A 27,881-nucleotide genomic window follows, 5' to 3' on the forward strand; every position below is an offset into this window, starting at 1 on the left:
CAAATAATTGAACTCAAAGATATAGATGACATAAAATACCAAATCTTGAAGAGATGATCAATTGAACCAAGGAAGCATAAGAAACAATAGAAGAACCCCCCTAATATAGACAAGGGTGAGGTGGCATGCAATTGGAAAAGTGGGCCAAAATAACTGCATGTCAAGGAACCACGATCAAGATGCACAAAAGAGTACATATGTGTTTACTGAGGTAATCAATCTTAGACATGACATAAGGCTAATGCCATGGAAGGGACACTCACTAGACAAAGGAAGATGGAAAACAAAGGCAAAACATCAACCCCCAATAACACTTTAATCATGAGTAGTACATATACAATAAGGCACAAATATGGTGAATCTCAAAAATACAATAATCTGCATGAGTTTCCTCAGATGACACTACTCAAATTAGAAGGAAAAACAAGGAAAAACTACTAAAATAAAAATATAGATGCAATATGGCACTTTATCTTAGTGCATTTTCAAGAATCAATATAAATGATGTCTAAATAGACTAGAAGAGACATAAGGCTAATGCAATAGATAATACAAGTCATGAAGAATCATCTGAAGCAACAAAATCAATCCTTGGACTTGAAAGAACTAAGATATCCATCATATTGCAAAAATGAAAAAGACTAAATAGAATGTGCTTGGAGAAAAATTTAGAAAAATAACCATCATCAATGGAAAGAGCTTGGAAAGACCTTTCTAACGATATAAAGCATTCCCAAATCAGAGAGCAGATTCTCAAAATATGTCTCCTAGAGTGCAAAACTGTACCCCTGACTTTGATAGTAGAAAAAGACATTAAAATGAATCAAAATTGAAAACTAACTATACCACTATAATGTGTAAGGAAACTTGGCAATAAAGAAATAACCATTTCCACATAACCCATAATAGATCTAAAATAAACACGGAATTAAAATCCACATGCAAGAGAATAGACAACATACCCATAAAATGTGACACAAGATATACCCTGGGAAACCCTCATTGAGGGAAAAACCCAGCCTCCAAAAGCATCCATCACCATGTATTATTCAACAAAATAACCATTGCCATACAACCATGGAAGCCTTCATGGCCATAGCCACAACCGAGCAAACTATGTGAACAAGCATGAATCCACACATCCCATGCCATGCTTCCAACCTTCACAAATGCTCCCTTGGCTAACCTGTCAAGCCTTGTCCCGCTTGACTCTTGCCTTTTTCTTCTCCTTGTCACTCTCTCTCTCTCTACAACAACTACCCTTGTGGCTGCTTATATAGTAGCAAGTCCCACAAAACCACCAAGTGGTATTACATAAACCATGTGCTAAAACCATGTGCTACCTAACCCACTGACCTTACATTTAATATTGGGCATTTAATTCTTTCCCCCAATATTAAATAATTACATCAAATATTATCACAATGTTACAATACAACTCATCAAGAATATTCCATGGGAATCTTTACATGTTGCACGTCCATCTAGGTACAACATTACATAATAAAATAAAATAATAAAATAACAATATTATGCAATGTGTGCAACACCCATTATCTCAACATAATGGCCTCAGAAATAGCTTTCGAGTGATATCTTGTTTGAAGAAAAAAAAGTCTATATACTAGAGATATGAGAAAAAAAGTGAAAGTAGGTCCAAATAGAGCTTGAGGAGGTGACTAAAATATTGATTCAATGCTAATGTGATACTGATGTCAGCAAGTGAGGAGCTCAAATGTGATGGGTAAATGATCATCAAGGAAAATAAATGCATGAAAATGACCCCTACTGGAAAGAATATCTAGCCATCCGAAATAAGACAGTGTGTGAAAAAAATGTTGTCAGTAAAAGAGTTGGTGCCTGACTAAAAATCTGGTGGCCAAAAGGCATGTGCCATGTGCCAAAAAGAGATTCGTTGGTAGAAAAATTTCCTAGTAGCAAAGAGCTAGATCTAGTAAAAAATAACTAATGGCCATGATGATACCACATTTTTAAAGACAAGATGTCCATGGAAGTGGCTGAAGGTAGCCGAGAGAAGGTGTGGGGCCCATGAAAGTATAGGCAGACACAAATACTACATGCAAGCCTTCCCATAAAGCACCAATAAAATACCATCTGAATTGAAAAATACCACCCAATCACAAATGACAAATATCCATGGAAGTAGTAAAACCATAGATCAAGGGAAAAACTTCCTAGAGAAAAAGAAATTCACAAACCCACAAAACTGCCAAAAATAATTAGCATGTGTGAATCCAAAGAGGGGCCCACACATGGAAGAAGGCCACATTTCATGGCATGAATAATATTTAGCAAGAAAAATATCTACAGAAGAAGATTAATCAATGGGAGAGGAGGTGGGAAAATGAAAGCAGCTAATGCGAAAAGCTAATAAGTCACTTGATCACATCATTTAGGAGCCATAGAGCAACCTAGCAGCATCAACACTGTCAAAATTCTTGATAAAAACATAAGCTCAATATGTAATAGAAGTGAAAACTATTTCAAATTTGAAAAGATCATACAACTCCAATGAAAATTAGCAAGCTACACACCTTTAAAGGCACCGCAAACATGTCCTCAAACATGCCTATGTCCCCCACTACAAGCACAAGGTGACCTCTTGTTTGACATTGCTTCCCATAAATTGTCAATGAGTGAAGTTAAACCACAAGATTCAAAGACCTACATACAAAAAAGAACAAAGCCATTGATAGGGATTAGAGGAGCACAGTCAAAAATTCATCTAAAATAAATCAAACTGCCATCAGACCTCCGATCATGCAAAAAAGCAAGGTGTATGTAAAAGTAAATAATGGAGGGGTCTGTTGGTGTTTTTCTAACTACCAAGCAAAAAAATGCTCAATACCAAAATGACATCACTCATATAATCTAAGGGCTAGCCAATTCCTATTAACAATTATATGTGCAAACCATTTGGCCCCAACTTCAACAAAACCTAGGGTGGTTTTATGCTCTTTAGGCTTTGCAAAACCAAGGTGGGTATACCCAAGGATGATTCAAGATTGGGAAACATTGTATGAGGATTTTTTTAGTTTCATTTTGATTCTCTCTCAAATCCTCAAATACATGTATAATTCATTAAAATTTGTTAAACACATCCCATATAATAGATCTGGCCAAAATTCTTCTATGGGTATGCACGTGTTCTCAGCAATAGTGGCTAATTGAAGCTAAGACATTCCATGCAAACAAGTACTGGCCAACTTTGAAAATCTTCAGGAAATAAAAGTAAAATTGATTATAATTCTGTATTTGAAAACCATTTATGACACATTTCTCTTCTAGCTAAATCAATTTGACCAGTGCCTAATCCATTGGGCTTCAGAGTCTACTACAAATCCTTAGATCTAATTTGTTGTCTTAGAACAAATTTTATCAGCAATTCTTATAAGAATTCATCATTCAAAAATCCTTTCCACTACTACAACAACTTTATCAAATTCATCAAAGCTTTTAATAAATCCATTGAACTAATTGCAGTGATGAACATATATACAACCTAACTAGATTGCATTCAATTGCACAAGCCTTTACTCATACAATATCAAGATAACCAAATAATCAAAAGGAGACAAAATTTAGAAAGAACTCATATTGGGACAACTCATAATTTGTATTCATTTTCTTTGAAAATTGTATATATTTATAGTAAACTCAGAATGACCTTAGGAAGAAATACAAAAATCATTCTATTATTCATGTATTCTCAGGAACTAATTGAGAAAATACATCATAAACTTTCTCCAAACATTGGACCAAAAAAAGATTAAGTATATCACTTAGAAAAAATAGAATTTGGACCCTTTCTCTAGCCATGGAATCTCACTTATATAGTGTGAGATGCAAAAAGCTTTAGGCTAAGAGAAAATGACAGGTGTCCTTTACAAGAAATATTTACATACACCTATCAGAAAATGACAAAAATGTGGGTAACAGAAGATATCCAAATCAAAACATTCTCTTTGGTGGGTCAGCTTCTATCACATGTTTTAATGTTGTTGAGTTGGCTATTATTTTGATCCCTCTTTGTATGCAACTGCCAAATTAGCCAACGATGAAATTTGTTCTGATGATGGTACATTAACCTCCACCCGTGGGTTTTCACCATCTTTATCCTGTATGGTGGGAGTAACTTCTACCTTTTTCTCTTCTTTAGTTGTATCAACATCTTGTGGTCTTGGGCCTACAACTGAAAGTGATTCATTATTCTTGTCTTCTTCTTCTAGTTGGTCTTGAGTAGTGAAGGTGTCAATGATTTTGATCTCCTCACCCTGCACCTCATCACTGTAAGTTTCATCTTCATCAAACTGTTCACCAGGAGCTATTTCTGCCATCCACTTGTCAAACAGTGTGTCATCTGGCCATTTGAATTGTAAAATATTCCTCTGTCTTTTTAATACATATTCAACCTCATTATTAATAGCAAAAAATTCAAGTTTTAAAGAATCAAAGAATATTTGGGCCTTCACCATTTCTTCCATTGTGCTAGCCCACCATGCATGCCCTATTTCATTTACAACTTGATTCATTCTTAAACATAATAAATCATCAAGTTCCTTTGTTCATTCATCTTTTAAAAAAAAATTATTTTTCTTGTCTAGGGCATGAGGAAACAAACTGAATTTTTGGCTCTTGTATTTGTTCAAGTAGCCTACTATTATTCTCTATAAATGAATCCTTTTGTTGTCAAAATCAGCAATATTAGAAACAATATCAAATGCTTTTTTCAATTTGATCACAAGAATTATTTATAACAGAGAAACACAAAAATGTCATTTCTTTCTCCCTTCTTACCCCTTTATTCATGATAGGCTTTAAAGCCTCATCATTGGCTTTCAACTCCTCCCAGATATTGATCACCCTGGCCAACTGATCATGAATTAGTGGCCTTTCAACTTTGTCCCCCAAATATGTGAGAGCTTTTCTTAGTTTATCTTGATATTTTGACTCCAACTCTACATATAAGACCCACAGTTTACCCTTTTCTTCTTCAAAATCCTTAGTAGTGTAATACTATGGCCTTTGGGGTATATCTAGTATTTCTATGAGGGGGGTGGATTTAAAGGGTTCAACTGGGGGACGAGGGTATGTTATTCTAGGCCTAGTGGGTTTTCCCAATAGCTTTTTCTCAAGCTCAATTCTCTTTTTTACCTCTTTATTGTAGACATCCACAACTGCCTCATATTTATTTTGTAACTTGAACATAGCCTATTCCTCCTCCTTAGCAGTGGCCAAAAGAAACTTGGAAGAATCCACATTCCAATGTGCTGCCTGCACATGTGAGGTATCAACAACCCTACTTACAAGTATGTTCCCCATCAATCTAGACTCATCTGGTTGCGATGATGTGGCTCTAGATCCTCTTCTCAATGACCAACTAACCAATGTAGCTTGATCTTCAATGATTGTAGTGCCTTGGAAATCCCTTTTATTTGCATCTTGCAACTCCAATTTATTAGAAATAGAATTAAAAATCAATGCATCTGCAATATCCCAATTGGGAAACAATAAAATGTTAGATGTCTTTACCATTTGCCTTCCCTCTTCAGGGGTAATGTTCTGGAACTCTTGCATCATTTGTTCCTTTATTTGTTTTCGGAGGGAGGCTTCATCCATTTCTAGATGCTTTGTTTTCAACTTTTTACATTTTTCCTCAAACATATTCATGTTTGCACTCTAGGCAAACTGCTAAAAAGCTCGAGATTTCACAAAACTGTCATCAGCCAAAAATTGATGACTTGCCTATTCTAACACAGGGTCCAATTCCCTACCTCTATATCAGCTATTTTTAGGTCCAAACTTGGTAGAGGAGGCTTTGGAGGGTTACCTTCATCCAACTCTACTTGAGTAATAAAAATACCTCTCCGTGATCTCATCTCCTAAACTTGCTCACCTGTGAGCTGTTCTTCTCCAATCCTCAAAGGGGATTGAGTGGGCAACTATTCCTCAACTTGAGGCCTCTCTTCTCTCATTACCTTTTGCCTCTTGGGACTAGGCTCATCAGGTCTCTCCTCTAGTGTTGTACTGGTGGATCCCATTATTTTTTTGCACTTATCTACATGAGTCCTTTTATTTTGAATTATAGTGTAACCAGACTCCTTCTGTACAATTATTTGACCAACTCCTATATTAGGAGTGAAAGCCAACCTCCTCATGACTTCTTTGGCCTTATCAGGATAAGAATCAATAAAAAATTATTTCTTCTCATTCATAGCTTCCATTATTTTAGGGAAGTTACTCATGAGCTTATTTATTCTGTCAACCTCTGTATTAGCATTATCTAAAGGACTATATTTTTTATCAAAACAATGAATGAATTCTAGAACCCAGGAGTAAACTCTCCAATTTTCTTTTTTAGTTTCTTGTTCTTGCAATGAGAATTCATTCCTTATAATTTCCTTTGGATAATATCAATCATTTTTGACCCATCCCAGCTTAATCCTATGCCTCAAGGTCTGATTGAAAAATCTCTTAGAATCACAAAAACGGGGATGTGAGATAGCCATCATATACTGATCCAAAATTTTATGCAAAAAGAGCCAACCCCCTTTGGTAATCACAAACTGATGGGCCACTATGCAGGTAGGGAAAATTGACACTAGTTGCCTCTTCAATAGAAACATTTCTTCTACTCCTCCTAGTTGCCACAAAACTTCAGCCATTCCTAACTCGAAAGGTACTTGGTAAGGCAAGACATGAGGACTCCCTTTAAAATGATAAATTCTGCAAACAATAGAAATAGAGTAAGGGATGATATCTCCCCAATTATGTGGAAGTCTTAAATTATGGGTGCTATCCATAGGCTTGATGAGACTCATTAGTACCTTAAGGATTCTGGGATTGTCACTCAATACGAGGCATCTTAATTTAGAAGCAAAATACCTATCAAATCTGACAAAACTGACATTATTTGCATCCCAAGTTAGATTTGTGCTCCACAACTAGACTAGCAGTATTTCCCCATTTTCCTCTCTATTCAATTCCATCTCATTACCAAAATATGTCACCCCCTTGAACAAGAACATATGCATTAATAAAGAATAGTGGCCAAAACTTTTCTCCACTTTGCCTTTCGCAATTCCAACTAAACCAATGTGAATTTATTCAGCCAAAAAGGAGGCAAAATCAAAGATAACATCTACACCAAAAGAAGAAATTTGAACCATCATATACATAAGGCCAATGTGCATGAAATTTTGCTCATCTTCACCAGAAACACGACACAGGATCCTGTATATCTCTAGAGCCTGAGAAGTGAAAAGAATTTTCTTGAAAGGTTCTTTAGAGGCTACAGTAATTACTGTTAAAGTTCCTATAGTACCAATGTGTGCGCTCAATGTACCTCCCCTAATTACATCTCTCTTTGCTTTGTATTCATTCTCTAATTCTGGCAAATTGATTAGCACATGGTAATCTGACAATGGTTCTAGGTGAAAAACCTCTCTAATTTCTTCAGGGCTAATTGAGACCAGAGGTACACCATCATTTCTTCTCACAACCCTAATAGCTTGATCATAATTCTTAGAAATGGCTTCTAGCAAATCATAATCCATGAAAACAATTGGAACAACTCGCTTTCGCAAATCAAAATTCTAGATATTAGCATGAGGGGCAAACAACTTCCTTTCTGAAAACCACTTTAAAAAAAAAACAAGGCTAGTTTGAGTAGTTATTGCATCCCTAACCCAGTTCCCCTTGTCATATAAGCCATTAGTGATTTTCAGCCTAGGGTTTAAGGAAATTAATCTTTTAACTTATGCAGGCTCTGTATTGGATTTTGGGAGTAATTCTAACAAATCATCGTGGACATTCCTATCCATATAATTAACTTTCCCAAAGAATGCTTTCTTAGGAGGCATCTTAATCATAATAATAGGAATTGGAATGTCAGAGAGGTTATATACGAGTACTTACCTAAGTTGCCAAACTTATTTTTCTTTGAACTTTTGCAGTTGCTTTCAAATAGATGAGGAATCGCTTCACGTCTTTACCAAGCTTAACATAATGTGATCAATAGGTTCTTGTGCTCAGAAAACATGAAATCTTTGTTTGCATGGGACTAGAATGAATGAAAATATTCTGTATTATACATTGGTTTCTTCCACACACGAAGCTTTCATTCATCATAAATGCGCAGAATAGAGAAATAGAGTAGCATCACACTTCCTTTTAAATTTGCACCATTGATCCTTGAAAAATCCTACGATCCAGGAATGAAAACTAGGTTGACTCAATGTTCTTCTTTTAATGAAAACTGGTAGTCAAACCAATAAATTTCCTCCATCTGTACCTTTCCTTCAAGGTTCACATTTCAAACTGGACCCACGGATGACCAAGGACATGTGTCATCAACTCGCTAACTCACTATACATAACTTTCGAGCACCTTTCCATAGTGAACTAGCGATAACCATTGATTTCTCTTTGATCATGTGGTAGATATTTGAAACGACATTTAAGAAAAAAATGGTGGGTCCCTCGCTCGCTAACTCACTATACATAATCTTCACAAACCTCTTCATATCAAGTTAACGAGTATCGTTTATCAATGCTTGATCTGACGATCATAATTCTTTGTATGTTTTATACATGGGGAGTGGGTCAAGGTACTATTGTCACTGAGTTGGCTCAACACACTGTCACACATATGTATTTTTTATCTCTTAATGACATCATTTGTTCTTGGCCTTGTCATGTTTGTGACTTTCAGGCGGGTCGCTACATCGCTACTAGCAAAAATACTAACTACCCAGCTAGCAATATAGTGAGTTCTGATGAATCTATATTTTTTGGCTTATAGATGCTCAGTAGGATGCCACCATGTAATTTGGTCTACATAATTCATCTTTATCATGTCACTCATTCAGGGCCCACCTTTGAGGACTTTCTATTACATCACCACTTTCTGACCAGTTGCTACATCGCTATAGGTGAAATTACCAACTATCTGGCTAGCGATATAGGGAGCTCCTGGTAAACATCAAAAATGACTTTTGAAAATACTCTGCTATGTTATTTGTGCAAGAAAAATTTAAAGTGAATGAGTATCTGAAAGTATTTTTCTCAAGAGAAACAAAAACTACTCCTGCCCCTGAACCCTCTTTAGAACTAGCCCCATCAAAAAACATTGTCCATAATATTGGTGATTTCGTGCAACATTCAACTTCATGTTTAATTATAGTAGGTAGATTCTCAACTTCTTGAATAATCAATTCAGCTCTGAAGGCATTCACACCAGTATCTAAGAAGCAATTGACATCTTTGTCAATTTCTTCCCCTAAAATGTGACTAACACTTGGCTCTCTATTTGCCTTGATAGCTTTATCTCCAATATGAAAAGTTGCATAAGTCAAATCACATTGCAGGCTTCCCCCCATAGTAGCACTCCATTTTTTGGAGAGCAACATTCCATAGTGTGGAGGTATATCCACTACAAGGAGAGACATGGTTAACTCTACTTCAAGATATGCAGCTAATTTGAATGGTAAAGCATTTATGGTGCCTATGATTGGGACTTTCCTAGCATCCATTCCTCTGCATCCACCCTGCTTGGTGTCCACTTTCAACACTAAGGCTTCCATTACTTTGAAAGGCATTATGGTGTTAGAAGCTCCTGAGTCTATCGTGCAATTTTTTAGGGTCTTCCCTTTTATGATCAGATTGAGAAAAAATGGGTCAATATCTTCTCTAAAGGGCACTAAGGAATCATCTAAAAACATTTGTAGAATCTGGGATATGATACCACTATCCTCTACGATAAAGCCTTACTTTTATGTTCTTCAATTCTAAGAAGTTTAGACAAAGGTACTTTTACAGTTATTTGGGACAACATGGATATCATATCAACAAGTTCAACAATAGTGGGTTTTACAAGAATATTTGGAGTTGAAGTCTTTTGAATAGCAGGCACCATTGTTTGCTTGATAGTATTAGGTCTTGACTTCTTTCCTTGCACAACTAGTTTTGTTGTTTCATTCATTTGAAATTGAACCTTCTTTTTTGGTCCCCACTTCTTAACCTTATTGTCTTTGATCTTAGGTACATCTATATTGCCTTTCTTATTTTCATCATTCATTTTATGGGTAATATCTTTGATGAATACACTGGATGGCTTTCCTGCATCATTATTTACTATTCTATTTCTCAAATTATAGTTAATATGGACTTGGTAAATCATTTTTGCTATAATTCTGTCAATCTCCTCTTTGGAGGGCATTCTTAAGCTTGTGTGACCTACATCAGAAGATGTAACACATACCTTATCTACATCATAACCTTCATCATCTAAAAGTACTTGCTGATGATGTAAATGATAAGCAATTCTCTAACTGGTAATATCATTTTTAGGTTCCTTAGAATCAGAATCTATAAAGTCATCACACATGGTCACCATATTGCAACTTATATCATCATGGCTTTTCTCTTCACTTTCTTCTTCAAGTTGCACACCTTGATCTTGGGCAAATGACTGAGCAATAGCACAATAATAAGAAGAATGAGGTGATTGACATACAATGCACCATGGTACATCATCATTCATAGTTATAGTGTTCCTTTGCCGGGGGTTTGGGGTACCCTTAACCTTCACATTTTGTGTCTAGTTGGGGATTGGCTTACCATCTTTTCACTAGGTGGTGTAAGGGTAATTTTTCATTCTAGGTTGCCTATTGAAATTGCTATTATTCACAGGGGTTCTCTCAACAACATTTGGCTTATTGAAGTTAGTGGGATTCATCTTCTTCAGTAATTCCAACACATGGCCTATAGTAGGTTCTTCTATCTTCTTTCCTATAGGAGTTTTATCACCCTCCCTTTTGTTATAATTCTTGGGATTAAAAAGCTTTGGATCATCCCTTCTACCTAGTTTTCCAAATGCTTTCCTACTGTTTTCTATGTTTACTGCAATTGTATAGGCATCCCTCAAAGTTTTGGGATCCTTATCCCTCAATTGATAAGCCATTTTGCTATCAAAAGCATTGAAATATATTGTGAGACAGACATCCTCATTCAACCTCGTAACTTGAAATAGTCTATACATACCTTTTTGGAATCTTACATTGAAGTCAAATGTGGACCCATTTAGGTTTTTCTTGATTTTATTGAATTCATTCAACATGAACCCAACATTGGTATTATCTCCATACTGCTCTTTAAATAATTTCTCCAAGTCACTCCATGATGTGATACTGTCATTAGGTAGCCTTTTGAACCAATCCATCGCATCCTCAGTTAGTGAATGCACAAACAATTTCATTACCATATCTTCATGTTCAACTTCATAATCATTTAACATATCAATGAAAATTCTCAAATGTTCTTCACCAATAAGAACATTATTCCTAGAAAACTTAACCACTTTGTCTCTTAAATCAAACGATATGGGATTTGGAGCACTAGGGATACTAACAAATGATATTTGTCTATACTTTTCTAGGTATACAGGTTTCTTCTGGAAACCAAGAACATTTGAGGTACTTGCTATGTTAGCTTGGTTTAGAGGAGCAGCTTGGGATTTTTGAGGTTGGACAAAGGGGACTTGGGTGCTAATAGTGGATGATGAGGCAAGGGCAGATTGGGACATTCCCTGAGTTGAGATTATTGGACCACTAGCTGGTGTAGGAGTTATAGATGGGATAGGAAAATTTGGTCATGAAGCCAATGTAGAATTAGATTTTTCTCCTGGTTTCCATGGCTTGAGCTTCATTCTCAACCTTCTCAAGTTCTTTTGCAAGATCTTTCTTCTCCTTTCTAGCCTTCTCCAGATCTAGATCTAACTTTGACATGGAGAGTTGTATGGGTTTCCTTGGTAGAGCTTGAGGTTCATTTACTTGGATTCTTATGGCTTTGCCTTTCCCTTTATCTGTATCTTTTGCAGTGGGTTCTATAGGGTCCACTTGAACAGGTTTATAGGCTTAGATTTGAGCAATTATTGGTTCTTGCCTTTGATTTAGGCATTTTTCTTGTTCTTGAACTTTAGCTGTCAGATTTTCTACATCTCCAAATACATCAGTATGGAGAGTTGTGAAATTTTCTTCTAACTATTTATTCTGCTCCTTCGAAGCAGACATCCTTCTTAGCAGAGCATCCCTTTCTATTATGGCATCCAAGGTGGCTTGCTCCTTCTCATTTTCAAGACGAATGCATTTAGCTTCTTCTTCAACAATTCATTTCTTCATAACTCCTATCTTAGATTGCACTTCTTTAGGGTCTGTAGAAGTAGCCTCTAAATCAGCAGGATTGTCCATATCTATAAGATTGGGCTCCACATATGGGGCTGCTTTGGGATTAAAAGGATCATCAAATAAACTCCTAAATCCTAGCCTATGGTTCATATCTACTATGAGATCTAGCCTTGATGAAGCAATTCCTACCATGGACACATCTTTGTCCTAAAAAACTCTCTCATCTGGTAATGGGGTACTGAAAATGCCTCCTAAGAGTCTTGTAGTTTTAGATTCAGAACTGAGTGAAGAAGACTCTCTCCCTAATATTGGTTGATATTGGGAATTGAAGGATACACTACCTCTGGGTTTTCAGGTGGGATTTGGATCTATCTGTTTCTTATTTTGGTTCTTCCTACCACCTTGGGGTAAATTAGTATACATTGTTACATCAAGATTGGCTCTCATGTAAGCTCTTGTGTTCTTTCTCTTGTCAGCCATATTCACCTTTTGTTAAAATAAGCACTAGCTTCAAAACCTTGACTGAGTCACCACACTATTCTTGGGAAAATACACAATGAAAATTATTTCTAACTCCAAGGAAATAGCACACAAATAGAAATAGAAATATCTGACACAGATAGACCAATCACTGAGATCACAAGACTGCACTCTTTGCTTGTTAGATAAGACACTTGGATAGGCTTGATATGTCAGTGTGTCATTGTGGTACTTGGGCTATTCTCTCTTTAAATTCTCAAGGTTTATCACTAAAATATTCACTTATAACCATGGGAAAAACTTAAATAACCTGACACACACGTACACAAAAGAACCAAAGAAACTATAGTACTTTTCACAAATGTGTTGGACAACTCCTCAGCAGAGTCACCATTTTGTTGGTGTTTTTCTAACTACCAAGCAACACAATGATCAATACCAAAATGACATCACTCATATAATCTAAGGGCTAGCCAATTCATATTAAAAATTATATGTGCAAACCATTTGGACCCAACTTCAACAAAACCTAGGGTGGTTTCCTGCTCTTAATGCTCTGCAAAACTAGGGTGGATATACCCAGGGATGATTCAAGACTAGGAAACACTGTATGAAGATTGTTTTAGTTTCATTCTAATTCTCATCTCAAATCCTCAAATACATGTATAATTCATTACAATTTGATAAACACATCCCATATAACAGATCTAGCCAAAATTCTTTTATGGATTTGCACGTGTTCTCATCAATAGTGGCTAACTAAAGCTAAGACATTCCATGCAAACAAGTACTAGCCAACTTTGAAAATCTTCAAGAAATAAAAGTAAAATTGATTATAATTCTGCATTTGAAAACCATTTATGACACATTTCTCTTCTAGCTGAATCAATTTGACCAGTGCCTAATCCATTGGGCTTTAGAGTCTTCTACAAATCCTTAGATCTAATTTTTTACCTTACAACAAATTTTATCAGCAATTCTTATAAGAATTCATCATTCAAAAATCCTTTCCACTACTACAACAACTTTATTAGATTCATCAAATCTTTTACTTAATCCATTGAACTAATAGCAGTGATGAATAGATATACAACCTAATTGGATTGCATTCAACTACACAAGCCTTTACTCATACAATATCAAGATAACCAAGTAATCAAAAGGAGACAAAATTTAGAAAGAACTGCTATGGGGAAAACTTATAATTTGTATTCATTTTCTTTGAAAATTGTATACATTTATAGTAAATCAGAATGACCTTAGGAAGAAACACAAAAATCATTCTATTATTCATGTATTCTTAGGAACTAACAAAGAAAATACATCATAAACTTCCTCCAAACATTGGACCAAAAATAGACTAAGTATATCACTTAGGGAAAATAGAATTCTAACCCTTTCTCTAGCCCTGGAATCTCAATTATATAGTGTGAGATGTAACAAGCTTTAGGCTAAGAGAAAATGACAGGTGTCATTTAAAAGAAATATTTACATACACCTATCACAAAATGACAAAAATGTGGGTAACAGAAGATATCCAAATCAAAACATTCTCTTTGGTGGGTCAGCTTTTGTTGCATCTTTTAATGTTGTTGATTTGGCTATTATTTTGATCCCTCTTTGTATGCAACTACCAAATTAGCCAAAAATGAAATTTGTTCTAATGATGGCACATTAACCTCCACCTATGGGTTTTCACGGTCTTTATCTTGTATGGTGGGAATAACTTCTACCTTTTTCTATTCTTCAGTTGTATCAGTATCTTGTGGTCCCCGGCCTGTAACTGAAAGTGACTGATTATTCTTGTCTTCTTCTTCCAGTTGGTCCTGAGTAGTGAGGGTGCCAATGATTTGGATCTCCTCACCCTACACCTCATCATTGTTAGTTTCATGTTCATCAAACTGTTCACTAGGAGCCATTTCTGCCATCCACTTGTCAAATAGTGTGTCATCTGGCCAATTGAATTGTAAAATATCCCTCTGTCTTTTTAATACATATTCAGCCTCATTATTAATAGCAAAAAATTCGAGTTTTAAAGAATCAAAGAATATTTGGGCCTTCACCATTTCTTCCATTGTGGTAGCCCACCATGCATGCCATGTTTCATTTACAACTTGATTCATTGTTAATAGAATAAATCATCAAGTTTCTTTGCCCATTCATCTTTGTTTTTTAAATTATTTTTCTTGTCTAGGGCATGACGAAAAAAACTAAATTTTTGGCCCTTGTATTTGTTCAAGTAGCCTACTATTATTCTTTGTAAATGAATCCTTTTTTTGTCAAAATTAGCAAGATCAGAAACAATATCAAATATTTTTGGCCTTTTCTTCTTCAAAATCCTCAGCAGTGTAATATTGTGGCCTTTGGGGTGTATCTGGTATTTCTATGATGGGGGTAGATTTAAAGGGTTCAACTGGGGGACGAGGGTATGTTATTCTAGGCCTAGTGGGTTTTCCCAATAGCTTGTTCTCAAGCTCAATTCTCATTTTTACCTCTTTATTGTAGGCATCCATAACTACCTGATATTTATTTTGTAACTCGAACATAGCATGTTCGTCCTTCTTAGCAGTGGCCAAAAGAAACTTGGAAGAATCCACATTCCAATGTGCTGCTTGCACATGTGAGGTATCAACAACCCTTCTTACAAGTATATTTCCCATCAATCCAGACTCATTTAGTTGCGATGATGTGGCTCTAGATCCTCTTCTCAATGACCAACTAATCCCTTTTATTTTCATCTTGCAACTCCAATTTATTAGAAACAAAATTAAAAATCAATGAATCTTCAATATCCCAATTGGGCAACAATAAAATGTTAGTTTTCTTTACCATTTGCCTTCCCTCTTCAGGGGTAATGTTCTAGAACTCTTGCATCATTTTTTCCTTTATTTTTTTTGGAGGGAGGCTTCATCCATTTCTGGATGCTCTATTTTCAACTTTTTACATTTTTCCTCAAACATATTCATGTTTTCCCTCCAGGCAAACTGTTGAAAAGCCCTAGATTTCACAAAATTGTCATCAGCCAAAAATTGATGACTTGCCTGTTCTAACATAGGGTCCAATTCCCTACCTCTATAGTAAGCTATTGTTAGGTCTAAACTCGGTAGAGGAGGCTCTAGAGGGTTACCTTCATCCAAATCTGCTTGAGTAATAGAAATACCTCCCTATGATCCCATCTCCTCAACTTGCTAGCTGTTCTTCTCCAATCTCAAAGGGGATTGAGTGGGCGAATATTCCTCAACTTGAGGCCTCTCTTCTCTCATTACCTTTTGCCTCTTGGGACCAGGCTCATTAGGTCTCTCCTCTAGGGTTGTACTGGTGGATCCGATTATTTGTTTGCCCTTATCTAGAGGAGTCCTTTTATTTTGAATTATAGTTTAACCGGGCTTCTTCTATATAGTTATTTGACTAGCTCCTATATTACGAGTAAAAGCCAACCTTCTCATGACTTCTCTAGCCTTATCAAGATAAGAATCAATAAAAAAATATTTCTTCTCATTCATAGCTTCCATTATTTTAGGGAAGTTACTCATGAGCTTATTTATTCTGTCAGGCTTTGTATTAGCATTATCTAAAGGACTATATGTTTAATTAAAACAATGAATGAATTCTAGGACCCAGGAGTAAACTCTCCATTTTTCTTTTTTAGTTTCTTGTTCCTGCAATGAGAATTCATTCCTTATAATGTCCTCTAGATAATATGAATCATGTTTGACCTGTCCTAGCTTAATCCTATGCCTCAAGGTCTAATTGAAAAATCCCTTAGAATCACAAAAATGGGTATGGGAGATAGCCATCATATACTGATAAAAAATTTTATGCAAAAAGAGCCAACCCCCTTTGGTAATCACAAACTAATGGGCCACTGTGCAGGTAGGGAAAATTGACCCTAGTTGCCTCTTCAATAGAATCATTTCTTCTACTCCTCCTAGATGCCACAAAACTTCAGCCATTCCTACCTTGAAAGGTACTTGGTAAGGCAAGACATGAGGACACCCTTTAGAACCATAAATTCTAAAAATAATAGAAATAGTGTAAGGGATGATATCTCCCCAATTATGTGAAACTCTCAAATTATAGGGGCTATCGATAGGCCTGATGAGACTCATTAGTACCTTAGGGATTTTGGGATTGTCACTTAATATGAGGCATCTTAATTTAGAAGCAAAATACCTATCAAATCTGACAAAACTGGCATTATTTGCATCCTAGGTCATATCTACACTCCACAACTGGACTGGCAATATTTCCCCATTTTCCTCTCTATTCAATTCCATCTCATTACCAAAATATGTCACTCCCTTGAACAAGAAAATATGCATTAATAGAGAATAGTGGCCAAAAGTTTTCTCCACTTTGCCTTTTGCAATTCCAAGTAAACCAATGTGAATTTCTTCAGTCAAAAAGGAGGCAAAATCAAAGATAACATCGACACCGAAAGAAGCAATTTAAGCCATCATATACATAAGGCCAATGGGCATGAAATCCTACTCATCTTCACCAAAAACATGGCACACGGTCTTGTGTATCTCTACAGCCCAAGAAGTGAAAAGACTCTTCTGAAAGGTTCTCTAGAGGTTGCAGTAATTACTGGCAGAGTTCCTATAGTACCAATGTGTGCCCTCAATGCACCTCCCCTAAATACATCTCTCTTTGCTTTGTATTCATTCTCTTATTCTGGAAAATTGATTGGCACATGGTAATCTGACAATGGTTCTAGGTGAAAAACCTCTCTAATTTCTTTAGGGCTAATTGAGACCAGAGGCACACCATCATTTCTTCTCACAACCCTAATAGCTTGGTCATAATTCTTGGCAATGGCTTCTAGCAAATCATAATCCATGAAAACACTTGGAACTACTAGCTTTCTCAAATTAAAATTCCAGATATTAGCATGAGGGGCAAACAACTTCCTTTCAGAAAACTAGTTTCTCTAAAAAACAAGGCCAGTTTGAGTAGTTATTGCATCCCTAACCCAGTTCCCCTTTTCATATAAGCCATCAACAATTTTCAACCTAGGTTTTAAGGAAATTAACCTTTTTACTTGTGCTCTATAGTGGATTCTGGGAGTAATTCTAACAAATCGTCGTGGACATTCCTATCCATATAATTAACTTTCCCAGAGAATGCTTTCTTAGGAGGCATCTTGATCACAATAATAGGAACTGGAATGTCATAGAGGTTATATATGAGTACTTACCTAACTTGCCAGACTTATTTTTCTTTGAACTTTTGTAGTTGCTTTCACACATACGAGGAATCGCTTCATGTCTTTACCAGGCTTAACACAATGTGATCAACAAGTTCTTGTGCTTAGAAAACATGAAATTTTTGTTTGTGTGGGATTAGAATGAATGAAAATCTTCTGTATTATACTCTGTTTCTCCCACATGAGAAGATTTGATTCATCATAAATGCACAAAATAGAAAAATGGAGTAGCATCACACTTCCTTTTAAATTTGTATCATTGGTCCTTCAAAAATCGTACGATCTAGGAATGAAAACTAGGATGACTTAATGTTCTTCTTAGTATGCTGGAAGTCAAACCAATAAATTGCCTCCATCTATGCCTTTCCTTCAAGGCTAGCATTTCAAACTAGTCCCACGGATGACCAAGGACACGTGCCATCAACTCGGTAACTCACTATACGTAAGTTTTGAGCACCTTTCCATAGCGAGCTACTGATAACCACTGATTTCGCTTTGATCATGTGGAAAATATTTGAAATGAATTTGAAGAAAACAATGGTGGGTCCCTTTCTCACTAACTTGCTATACATAATCTTTGCACACCTCTTCATAGCTAGTTAACGAGTATCATTGATCCATGCTTGATCTAACGATCATAATTCTTTGTATGTTTTATACATTGGGAGTGGGTCGAGGTACTAGTGTCTCTGAGCTAGCTCAACACACTAGCACACATATGTATTTTTTTATCTCTTAATAACATCACTTGTTGTTGGCCTTGTCACATTCATGACTTTTAGGTGGGTTGCTACATGGCTACCGAAAAAAATACTAACTACCTAGCTAGCGATATAGTGATTTTTGAGAAATCCAATTTTTTTGGCTTATAGATGCTTAGTAGGATGCCACCGTGTAATTTGATCTGCACAATTTAGCTTTATCATGTCACTCATTCGGGGACCACCTTTGAGGACTTTCTGTTAGATCACCACTTTCTGACCAGTCGCTAAATCGCTACTAGAAAAAATTACCAACTATCTAGTTAGCGATATAGTGACCTCTTGGTAAACATCAAAATCGATGCTAGGAAATAAAACACAACTTGCACATAAATTAAAAAAAAGCTTGCAAAATATTTTCTTCTGGATCCTCACAATCATTTTTAAATTTTTAAAAGAATGCCATCTTTTGCAATGATTGGGCCATTTCCATGTCGCTACTGAAAAAGTGGTGTTATTTCGGTTAGTGATATAGCGACCTTTGATGGATTCTCAATTCTGGTGATAGAGAACAAAAAACACATTGATTAAGAACCTACCAATTAATGCTGGTGTCAAAGAAGGTGGTCGTGTGCATTTATAATACTACAAGGGAATTTTTGTGGTCACATGAATCTTTAAAATAACACTGCCTTTTGCAAAATCTAGGCATTCACTATGTCACCACTAGCAAGTCGCATGGATTTTTCAATAGCAACTTAGCGAATTGCCAAAGAAACTTGGACATTGGTGACACCATTTATGAGTTTTGTCATGTGTGTTTATTCTTAAAACTGATAAGTCGAGGACATAGCACGTGCCATAATGTATTCATGTTAACACAATTCTCGACTTCGGACTTCATTTTTTAGACACAGTCATAGTTATCTGATGGTTGCTACCTCGCTAGGCATAACATTTGAGCTTCTTGCTTTAGCGAATATGCGACAACTGTAGATTCAAATAATATCTAATGGTGGGATAAAACTTCTTTCACAAGGACTGAACAATGACCTCAACACGAGCGAGAAAAGAACATTTGCTTATCCTTTTCTTTTAACTTTTCGTGTCAGGGAAATTTTAAAAGGAATGAGACATAGGGTTTTAACAAAAAAATTTCAAAGGCTAACAAAAGGATGACTTAGCTAGAAACCCTATTCACCATTAATGAATACAATTTGAATTTTCTATACTTGAACAAAGGAATTTTATCATGCAAAAATTCAGACCAACAAGACCATTAAAAGCCTAGAATCAACCCACAAAGCAAGAGTTGTAGGAAAACACCACCAAAGTTGGCATGATCACCAAGAAAACCAATGGTTCCACCATTCAAGCCGTACATCACTTGAATAAGAAAAATTCACAATAGAGCATCTACCAAAGTTGGAGAACATCCCAAAGAATGCATCATGGTGATTGCACTCATAATGGGCATGGCCATTGAACTTTAGATGGGGTGCAAAATGCATGGAGAAGGGCACCAAAAAACACCTACAATCACACATGTGCTGGTTTTGATGTTGACATGGCTTGGAGATCCAACATAATCAACCACCATCAATCATACATGTGCTAGTTTTGGTGTTGACATGGCTTGGAGATCCAACACAATCAATGTTATTTGATCAAGGCATGTGGTGGTTCATGCATTGAACTCAGGAAAATCGTCGAAGAGGAGCATGAAAGAAAATATGCACACCAAGCCCAAGCTGGGTACTCTCCATCAAAAAATAGAGCACCAAAAAATTGAACAATATTTGACTAAAACTACCAAAAAAATAGACAGTACCTCCCGAAGTCGTTTGGTCACCAAAGCATAGGTCCTATATTTCTTACTGAGCAAGAAAATTCGTGTTTTTCACCCATTCAAAATGTGAGCCCCACCTTCAAATAAGAAATTTTGCAAAAAATATGTTTTGATAAAACTATATCAAAAAATATCATTGCCTCAAATTGTGTGCCAAGGTCAAAATGGCCTAGGTGCAAAAAAATTTTGCCTCAAATTTCAACAGTGTCCAAAATGGATATATTTTGTATGGAAATGGGGGTATTCAAGTGCTCTAAGATCAATGGTGATGCCCGTGTTTACTCAAAGTGCCTCGAAAATTAGTGACCCCCATATCCAATCAAAAGCCATTGAAAGCGTAGATCTAAAAACTAATGTCAAATCTCTCACAAACAAAATAAGGGCATGAAGATCTGGAGCTCTAACACCATGTTGAAGTTGATGGAAGATCAACCTTGTAGCTCCCAAGAATCACCTACATAAAAAAACCTATCACAAAAAGAGAGAAGAATAAAGCTATGGAGACTGGAATTCCCAGATCCATAGGTGAGACATTCTTGATGAGCAAAAAGAGAAATTGCTATTATCAAAAGTGAGTTAATCTCAATGAATGTTTACAATGAGAGATCATCCTTATAAAGGAGATCAAAACCCTAAAAAGTTCTAACTTAGGTTGCATCATAATAGTTAATAAAAGAATTAATCATTAGATGCCCAAAGTTTAGCTTAAGTAGACTAGAGTTAAATAGAAAATATCTAATTATACTAACACACCCACTACAATATATATATATATATATATTAAAAAAAAAATACATGCCCCCTCATTTTTAATTAATTTTTATTAATTTATTATATTTTTATAATTTTCATAGTAATTATAAATTACTGTGGTAATTATATAAATATATATATTTTTGATAAATTTTCCAATATAAACCTGATATAGCAACCCAGATTACATAGTCAAAGCTTATAAAATAGATCTAGTTTTCTATTCTAATGACCCACATCCTAATTTTAATTATACAAATTATGAATACAAGATTCCCAAACAAGGGTTTCAATTAATTAGATCATTCACAAACATTTTCAAGAATAGATAAGGATAAATTTTAACACAAGGGTTTTAACCTGAATAAATTCTGAAAATAGGTCAATTTAGACATGGAGAAGACAATTTTTTTAGAAAAAATCTACTATGCAAAAGCTACAAGATCCTACCTAGATTTGATGTTAAATAACTGAATGCACAAAACTCGCAAGTGAATTTTTTTTCTTTCATAAACCCTCTTCTTAGAAATTGGCTCCTCCAAACCCGTGTATGGAGAAATGAGCTCTAATTTTTTAATAAAGAGCTTTCCCCAAATTAGGGCTTTGATTTAGCAATCACATTAAACCCTTTTCCCTTTATTATTTTAATTATTTTAATTTCATGTGCAAGCTTTTACATTTTAATTAAAATAACTTTTATTAAATCAATTACTTTCTCTCATTTATTAAATTACTAGACGTCTTTAATATAATATTTATTAATTTAACTAATAATATTATTTAGAATTTATTATTAAAATGAAACTCCTAAATAAATTATTATTAAATTAAATAAATATAAATATGATGTAGGAGCATCTTGGGATTTCCTTGTAATCCTGCATGTTTTGTTCATTCTATCAGTTTCTACCGAGTTCTAGTTTCTAGTTGATATTGAGTTCCAGTTGCTACCGAGTTCTAGTTTCCAGTTGCTATTGAGTTCTAGTTGCTATCAAGTTCCAGTTTCTAGTTGCTACCAAGTTTCATTTGATACCGAGTTCTAGTTGCTACCTAGTTCCAATTGCTACTGAGTTCGTAGTTGCTATCGTGTAATCCCTTTGGATGCCAAGCTCATATGGATGTCGAGTGCCAGTTTTATAAAGCTTTCTTTTGCCCAGTAATCTGTGTTTGGTTCTTGTTTGGGAAAACTTTGCTTACATTTAATTTTTGTAGAGGTAGTTTTATTTTCTGAGAGTTGACTTGTGGCTTCTTTATGCTCTAGAATGTTCTGTAAGCTATTTTGGCAAGAATAAATAAGGTGTTTAGGCTTAGATTTAGGAAGATTTGAGTGAGTGGAGAAAGAAAAGAGATATAGGTCTAGAAATGTGAATTTAAAGTTGGATCATGGATCTGGAAGTTGTATTTTGTATCTGGCCATAACCCAAAAGGCCTTACAATTGCACATGTATGAAGATATTTTGATGAATCAATAAAAGTGTTTTGCTCTTCTTCTTCCTTTGGTTGTTGTTCCTTGTGTTTGCTTCCATTGTGTTAACTCTTGTAGGGTGGTTTGGATAGTTGGGTGATCCTTTGGCCCTAGTTATTCACCCCATTGCCTATGTCAATTGATATTAGAGCTTAAGGTTCATCCTTGTGGAGATTAGATCACATAGAACCCTAATTTGGATTTGGTTGTAGGGTGGTAGATTTTTGGATTTGACCTATAAGTTGCAGAGGGTTATGATCTTGCAGGAACTTGATTTTTAAAGATGGTTCATGGTAAAAGAAATGCCAATGATGCTATATTGGATACATTGAGATAGATTGTAGCCAGATTAGATGCTATGGAGACAACCTAGAGGAGAGGAGCACATCTTGATGATGTAAGTGATGATTAAGAAACAACACCAAACCCTAATCAAGAACCTAAAGAAGACCAAGATGAAGCTAGATTGTTGAGAGTATTGTTTAGAGTGAATTCAAAGCCTGCTATAGAAGTTGTTCCTTATGATAGAAAATTGGATACCGATGCTATGTTGGATTGAATCTCTAATATGGAGAAGTTCTTTGAGTATGAAAAACTCCTAATAATAGAAAGGTGAAGATTGTAGTCACTAGGTTGAAAGGTCATGCATCACTATGGTGGGAGCACTTGCAAACTGATAGACAAAGGAGAGGAAAGGAGAAGATCAAAACTTGGCCAAAGATGGTGAACAAGGTAAAGAAAAAATTCCTTCATGGTGATTACCAAGTTAGCTTGTTGAGAAAGATGCAAGATTTGAAACAAAAGGACATGACTGTGAAAGAATATATCGAGGAATTCTATAAATTGCACATTAGATCTGGACATGTGGATGATGATGTTGAGAAAATTACAAGGTACATGAATGGATTAATATCTAAAATTTAGGATGAAATAAGTTTTGTGAAGTTAGAATGTGTAGAAGAAGCATATCAATATGCCTTGAAAGCTAAGAAGATCTTGACAAAGAAGCATGAACAAAGACAAAGAGGTAGAGGTGGTAGATTCCAAAGAGGCAGAGGTAGATCCTATGGAGAAGGTAGTAGATCTGACAATTTTGTGCAAGACAAAAGAAAATCTAAATGGAAGAATGATGACAAGGGCAAGACCAAATGGAAAAGTGTTAATTCTTACCAAGGAGTTACTAATTCTTACCGAAGAAAAGGTAATTCCTATTCTAGAGGTGGATTTCATGGTAATTGTTTTAGATGTGGTAAAGATGGACATACATCTTTTGAATGTATATCTTCTAAAAGTAGGTAAGGTAGCAAGAATATTGTGATTCAAGGAGATGATGAGGGTTCACCAAGTGGACCTAAGGCTAGAGAAAATTTGATGGTGAGAAGAACCTTATGTAATAAGGGAAGCGATGAAGAACTTATTTTAAGGAGAAGTCTTTTCAAGACAAGACGTAAGATGGCTCGAAAATGCTACAAAGTGATAATTGACTATGGAAGTTCTACAAATCTGGTATCAAAAGAGTTGGTTTCCAAGTTGTAGTTGCAGAGGCTAAAACATCCCAAACCATATCATGTTTCATGGATCAAAGATGAGCATAAGATATTGGTAAGTGAGCAATGCCTTATGAAGTTCAAAATTGGACATTACTTTGATTAAGTTTTGTGTGATATTATGCCCATGGATTGTTGTCATATTTTGTTGGGTAAACCTTGGCAATATGATAGATATGCTATACATGATGGAAGATTGAATCAATATGCTCTTTTGGTGAATGGGAAAAAAAAAATATTGCTACTTTTGATAGAAAGTCTAGATGAGGTGAATTGTACTTTTGTGAAAATTTGCATGGTTAATGGGAAACAATTTGAAAAGGAAATGAAAAGGAACCAAGTTTGTTTTGCTATAATTTCCAGAGGACTAAGTTGTGTGCTAGCCAACAATGTTAGCTGAGTACCAGTCAGTGGTGACTGAGTGACAACAAAAACTAATGGAAGCCGAGTACTAGGAGAAATTTCTGAATTGTTGAATGAGTATAAAGGGATTATTGCTGAAAATATTCCTGATGGTTTACCTCCAATAAGAAGTATAAGCCATTGTATGGATCTAATTCCTAGAGCTAGTTTTCCAAACAAAGCACCATATAGATTGACACTTACAGAGAATGAAAAACTTAACAAACAAGCGCATGAGTTGTTGCAGAAAGATTTGATCCGAGAAAGCTTGAGTCCATGTGTTGTATCTACTATGTTAGCACCTAAAACGAATGGAGAATGGAGAATGTGTACTGATTCCAGAGCCATTAACAAGATAACAGTGAAATATAGGTTTCCTATACCAAGGATAGATGACATAATGGATTGTTTGAGTGGAGCAAAGTATTTTACAAAGATTGATTTGAAGAGTGGCTATCATTAGATTAGAATTAGAGAAGGTGATGAATGGAAGACTACTTTTAAGACAAAAGATGGTTTGTATGAATGGTTGGTTATGCCTTTTGGTTGGACTAATGCACCTAGTACTTTCATGAGGTTGATGAATGAAGTTTTGACAGAATTTTTGGATAAGTTTGTGATTGTTTATTTGGATGATATTCTAATATTTAATAACACTAAAGAAGAACATCTTGAGCATATTAGACAAGTATCGTAGAGGTTGAAAGAGGAAAAGTTTTTGATGAATCTAAAAAAGTGTTCTTTTATGCAAGAGGAGATCGTGTATTTGGGATTTGTGATTTCAACTGATGGATTGAAGATGGATCCTAAGAAGGTTAAAGGAATTGTGGAATGGCCTACACCTAAGAATATGGGTGAGGTAAGATCATTTCATGGTTTGGCTAGTTTTTACAGAAAGTTTATAAAGAATTTCAGTGCTGCTTGTAATGCTATGACTAAGAGAATGAGGGGAGATAAAAAGGAATTCAAGTAGACACATGGAGCTGATAATAGTTTTGAGACTTTGAAACAAAAGGTTGCGGAATTACCTATATTGGCTTTGCCTAATTTCAGCAAAGTATTTCAAGTTCAATGTGATGCAAGTGGTAATGCAATAGGAGTTGTATTAAGTCAAGAAGGTAAGCCTATTGCTTTCTTTAGTGAAAAGTTGAATGATGCGAAAAGGAAGTATTCTGTGTATGATGAAGAATTTTATGCCATTTTTCAAGCATGGAAGAAGTGGAGACATTATTTGATTCCTAAAGAGTTTGTGCTATATACTGATCATAAAGCTTTACAATACTTGGGAAGTCAACATAAACTGAATAAGAGATATATGAAGTGGGTTGAGTACTTGCAGAGTTTTACATTTGTGATCAAGCATAAGAGTGGAGTTACTAATAAAGTTGCTGATGCATTAAGTAGAAGATATTCTTTGTTGACTAAAATGAAGGTTGAAGTTCTTGGTTTTGATGAAATGAAAGAATTGTATGATGCTGATCTTGATTTTTTTGAGGCATGGAGAGAGTGTAGAGTACCAAATCTAATAGACCACATAAGTAAGTATGATGAATATTTCATTTAAGAAGGTTTTTTGTTCAAAGGTATTCAATTGTGTATTCCTAGAAGTCCTATGAGGTCGAATCTGATTAAGGAAAAGCATAGTGGTGGATTGGCTAGACATTTTGGAATTGATAAGACATTGAGTTTGTTGAAAGAGAAGTATTATTGGCCACAAATGTATAAGGATGTTCAGAAATTTGTAAAGAGTTTTGGAGTTTGTCAAGGGAGTGAGTCAAAATACTGGTTTATATACACCTATTACTGTTCCTAAGAAACCTTGGACTGACATCACTATGGATTTTGTTCTTGGATTGCCTAAGGTGGTGAAAGGGTATGATTCCATATTTGTTGTAGTAGATAGATTTTCTAAGATGGCTCATTTCATACCATGTAAGAAGACATTAGATGCTGAGCATGTTGCTGAACTTTTCTTTAAAGAGATTGTGAGATTGCATGGATTATCAAGAAGTATTATTTCAGATAGAGACAGTAAGTTTGTTGGTTATTTTTGGAAGACTTTGTGGAAGAATATGGGTACTAAATTGAAGTTTAGTTCTACATTTCATCCACAAATAGATGGTCAGATAGAGGTGGTGAATAGAAGCTTGGGTAATTTCTTGAGATGTTTAGTTAGGAATAAGCCAAGTAATTGGGAGATGGTATTGGCACAAGCTGAATTTGCATATAATAATTTTGTGAGTAGGAGTACAGGGAAGACACCTTTTGAGATTGTTACTAGAATGAATCCTAGAGGTATATCAAATTTGAGAGATGTTTTTTGTGAAGAAAAGAGAAGCACTATAGGAGAAGAATTTTCTGATTTTATGGAGTCTTTGCATAAGGAAGTGAAGTCGAGGTTGGAACAAAGTAATTAGAAGTATAAGGAGAATGCTGATTAGTCTAGAAAACACCATAATTTTCAAGTTGGTGATGAGGTGATGGTTCATCTAAAGAAAGGAAGATTCCCAATTGGAACATACAGTAAGTTGAAGATGAAGAAATTTGGACCTTGTAAGATTTTGAAAAAGTTTGATAGTGGTAATGCTTATGAAGTTGAGTTACCCAATGACATGGATATATCTCCTATATTTAGTATTGCTGATTTGTATAAGTATCATGAGTTAGATGATGAAGTTGCTGTACCTGGTGATTATCCTAAGAAGCAAATTGAAGAAGTTGAACAGATATTGAGTTAGATAATTTGTAAGATCACAAGAGGAAAATATTACTATGAGTATTTGGTGAAGTGGAAGAATAGACCTATTGAATATGCTACATGGATTTCTCAATCTGAGTTGGATTCAGCTCAGGTTGTGACATTTTTATAATTAAGGAGAATCATTTTCTCCAACCCTAGTTGTTTGATGTTGGAGCATCTTAGGTTTTCCTTGTAATCATGCACATTTTTTTCATTTTGTCAGTTGCTACCAACTTCTAGTTTCTAGTTGCTACCGAGTTCTAGTTTCCAGTTGCTATCGAGTTCTAGTTTCTAGTTGCTACTGAGTTCCATTTGCTACCGAGTTCTAGTTGCTACCAAGTTCGTATTTCTTTCATGTAATCCCTTTGGATGTCAAGCTTGTGTGGATGCTTAGTGCTAGTTTTAGAAAGCTTTCTTTTGCCTAGTAATCTGTGTCAGTTCCTATTTGGGCCGACTTTGCTTGCATTTAATTTTGGTATAGGTAGTTATATTTGCTGAGAGCCAACTTGTAGCTTCTCTATGTTCTAGAA

Source organism: Cupressus sempervirens, chromosome 7, assembly GCF_028749045.1.
Source record: "Cupressus sempervirens isolate cs-2001-9-10 chromosome 7, ASM2874904v1, whole genome shotgun sequence".
NCBI lineage: Eukaryota > Viridiplantae > Streptophyta > Pinopsida > Cupressales > Cupressaceae > Cupressus > Cupressus sempervirens.